This window comes from Olea europaea, unplaced genomic scaffold (genome assembly GCF_002742605.1).
Source record: "Olea europaea var. sylvestris unplaced genomic scaffold, O_europaea_v1 scaffold732, whole genome shotgun sequence".
Classification (NCBI taxonomy): Eukaryota; Viridiplantae; Streptophyta; class Magnoliopsida; order Lamiales; family Oleaceae; genus Olea; species Olea europaea.
The window spans coordinates 64,365-68,305 of record NW_019265723.1 but is presented as its reverse complement, the minus strand read 5'-3'; the positions used below and the strand labels follow the sequence as shown (position 1 = coordinate 68,305).

Here is a 3,941-nt window from a genome sequence, read left to right as displayed (position 1 = left end):
TATATATATATATATATATATATATATTTTTTGCTCCTTGGTGATTGCTCATTTTGATTATCAGTTCATTGTGGTTTTCGTTTACCAATGTATTTGGTTGGTTTGTTGAGATGTGCTAATTGTCCGTCGATCTAACTGGGTTGCATTTGCTTTGTGAATTGTTCATTTTGATGATCAATTTATTGTGGTTTGTTTTACAATATATCTGGCTTGTTGAGATGTTTTGTATTGTTTGTGGATGCAACTTTTTTTAATTTTTAATTAATTTATTTGTTTGCTATTTGATGATTATTAATTCATTGTGATTTTCTGTTACCAATGTGTATGGCTGATTTGTTAAGATGTGCTAATTGTCCATCAATCTAATTTGGTAGCATTTACTTTGTGAATTGTTCATTTTGATTATCAGTTTACTTTGGTTTGTTTTACAATGTATTTGGCTAGTTTGTTGAGATGTGTTGTGTGTTCGTCGATTTAATATTGTTGCATTTACTTGGTAATCTGTTCATTTAGATTATCAATCCATCGCGGTTTTTATTTCCGTTGTATATGGCTGGTTTGTTGAGATGTGTTAGTTGCACGTGAATCTAATTTGGTTGCATTTACTTAGTGATTGATCTTTTTGATGATCAATTCATTGTGGTTTGTTTTACAATGTATTTGGCTGGTTTGTTGAGATGTGATGTATGTGGATTTAATTTGATTGTTCATTTTGATGACTGATTCATCGTGATTTTGGTTTTCCAATGTAATTGGATGTTTAGTTGAGATGTGTTATGTTGCCTGTTGATATAATTTGGTTGCATATACTTAGTGATTATTTGTTTTGGTTCTTGATATATTGAAAGGTTCAGTTTTAACGGATAGGACTTGGGGTCGGATTGGAAAATAAATATGCATTTTTCCCTGCATTAGAAGGTTGACGTGGCTGAGGACAATTCACTACCAAGCAAACTTTATTCATAAGAACATTGTATCTTTTTTCAGCCCAACTTAACAGTAGGGTGAAGAACTGAATAACCTTAAAATGTTTTGTTGTATAGTCTGAGCTTTAAAAGATGTTCTTGTTAACATTGTTTAATTTTCCTTACCAACCTCGGTTCTACAAAGCATGAGCGGTATAAATAATACCCTGATCTAGCTCGAGTCTTGCTATTGCTTTATGGTGGTATATAATTCAGGCACACAACCAATGGAGGTGTAAATTAATATTTGTAAAATCATTTTTGTATTCTCATTTACATTTGGGTGGATCTAAATTCCAGTTTTGCTTCAATGAGAAGATTTAAATTCATTTTTTGCCTCTTATGAATGTAAAATAAGATATAAATTTAAATCTTTTTTTACATTTTCTGTCAAAAAATGTAATTTATTTTTTCCTTTGCATCTCTTCTCTAGAAATGTTTTCGACTGGTAAAGATTTAAATTTATTTTACATCATGATTGGAGATGCTTTTAGATGCAGAATAGAGCTGGTAGTTTGCAAGGCTCATAAGCTCGAGGCTACGGACTCAAATTTAGGAGTGAACAAAAAAATTGTCAACTCGAACCCAAATTGTGATTTGGAAATTGGTTGGTTTAGTTTTCAATATTTTGAAAGAGAAACAAACCTTTTGACAATAGTTGGGTTCAGGTTGGATGGTTTAAGATCGCTTAAAATCAAATCAAATTATTTGCCCAATTCTAAATTTCCAGTAAATTTCTAAACTATTGTTCATTTCCAGTAAATTTCTGATTTTTTTACCTCTAATGGTTTACCATTTGTCAAGCATTCTATTTTCTTTTACAGGAAGGCAGGTCACTAGCTCTGTTATACAGTCTTAAAGGTTTATTTTGATTTCAAACCACCGTCCACTTTTATCAAATTTCTGAAAAATTATTTTGCTTCTCTAATTGTTTACCATTTGTCAAAGCAATGTATTTTCTTTGACAGGTAGGACATACAGCTCATTCATACAGCCCTGAAGAATGTTTTGCAGCCTTTTCTATGGTTTGCAGCTTTTGCTTGTGAGTTTTGAATTTGAAGATTGTGAATTCTATTTTACTATTCTTAATTTAGAAATGACCTGCCTATTTGAGTTTGGACTATGGAGAAACTGTCAATCGTTTTTCTAATTTATAATTGAGTAATATCTTGTTTTGTAGCATGAGTCATAGTTGGCAATAGCAAGTTTAAGAAGGCTTGAGGTTGACCAATGGATGCTTGAGTTTAATCGATGATCATAGAGTGTTTAATCTTCCTTTTGAGTTTTTGTAGTTAAGAGACAGGTTTCATTATGTTAACAATTATTTCTATTTTAGAGGATTTAGATTCATCACATGGTTATTCATTCTTCTAACAAATGCTATATTTGGCAGACTTTTGTTGGAAGGTTTGGCAGAAGTTGATATTGATGATCATTGCAAGTCTTTCAAGGTTAGGTTAATTTATTGAATAGTTGGATTTTGCTCATGAAGCTTTATCTACTCCAGCACATTGGGAAACAAAATCGCCAGTAAGACCCTTGTAGCGACCCCAGCCCTCCACTCTCCACAGTCCCATTTCACAACCCACCAGAATATTGCAGAGTTGCAGTTCCAAACCTTGTTCCTTTTAGTAAATTTCTGAAAAATTATTTTTCTATTCTCTTTTTGATTTGTCAGAGCATTATATTTTTTTTGACAAGCTTGTTCATACAGCCCTAAAGAGTGTTTTGCTATGTCCAAATGTATTTATCTGCATTTAGATCCTAGCATTTTATTAGGGACAAAGAAGATTAGCTCAATTCCTTCCTTACATATATTTTTTGCTTTTGTTTAGCTCAGTGGCTGCTCTTAAACTCAATTAGGTTACAAGGGCACGAAATCCTCTTCCCAGAAAGAAGCAAAAGAGAACTTCCATTTGTAAAAAAGCTATTGATAAGGAAAAGGCATGGAATTCGCAGCAGAAGCTGAATTACAACTCACCATCAAAGAAGAAGATGACGAGTTCAGATTGTCAAGGAAGGTAAAGTTCATCAATGCGTTTGGTTTCTGCTCAGAATTTATAGATATAAATTGGCGAAACCTTTTGTTATGTTAAACTGTATTTTTTCCATAATAATATGGGAGCTCAAAGAAGAAGCACACAGACCATTGAAGCGTCAATCCTTCGGAAAGACATCCTGCGGCCAGACATAAATTTGTTACTACTTTTCTCTAATATCCTTAAACCCGAAAAGCTGGGCTGACTTTATTGCCCGGTCTGTCGAGAAAGATTACTTTTTGGCCAAGAAGTTGATAGTGAGATCTCAAATCAACTTATTGGTCTTATGGCATGAAATTCCAGCAGGAAAGGAAGAAATTGCCCCATCTTTTTTAGCCAAATTCTTTCTTATTTTGCTGTTCGGCCAGGGAAAGAGGATGATCTCGTTTTCCTTATCTCGTGCAATGTGTATGGTCTTGGACCATCAATAATGATTTTTCTTTAGAATTCGGCTACTTGATTGATCCACTTACTTCTATTATGTCAATTTTCTAATCGATTGTTCTGCAATAATACTCATAGCTTCTCCTAATTCAACCAGGTCACCATGGAGAGTAAATTTTTCTTTCTTGTTGGATTTCTACTTTCTTTCCTTTAAAATAGTTCAAGATCATACTATAGATACCATGAGTTTCCAATTGAAGCTTAGATTGAGGTGATTTATCTATTCCAAGAGCAGGGCTCTTTTCTTTTCCTCTTTGGTGTTTTTTATATGGCACTTTTTGAGGAATTTTGTAGTCTTTCTTCTGTTGTTTCCAGTTGTTGGACTTAATAAAATTAATGAAGGTTTAGAGAAGCCTGGACCAATATGTATATACGTTCTTTATGCTTTGTATTTTGAGCTATTTTCTTACGTTCTTTTTACCCTACATGTAGCATCTTGTTTAAATTTTTTCCTGTTGATGGAATTTAGACTCGTAGATGGGACTTGGTTGGT

The 3,941-nt window shown here is 33.1% G+C and overlaps 1 long non-coding RNA gene across 2 annotated transcripts; it reads left to right on the top strand.

Annotated features, from left to right (window-relative positions):
• Positions 1 to 53: 53 nt before the first annotated feature.
• On the top strand, positions 54 to 3,701 carry LOC111390975. Of its 2 annotated transcripts, XR_002702037.1 has the most exons (4): positions 54 to 1,826; positions 1,934 to 2,007; positions 2,359 to 2,416; positions 2,801 to 3,701. It is a non-coding gene; the product is annotated as an uncharacterized LOC111390975 (long non-coding RNA). The 2 variants fall into 2 exon arrangements; XR_002702036.1 differs by having other exon boundaries at positions 54 to 2,007.
• The last annotated feature ends 240 nt before the right edge of the window (positions 3,702 to 3,941 follow it).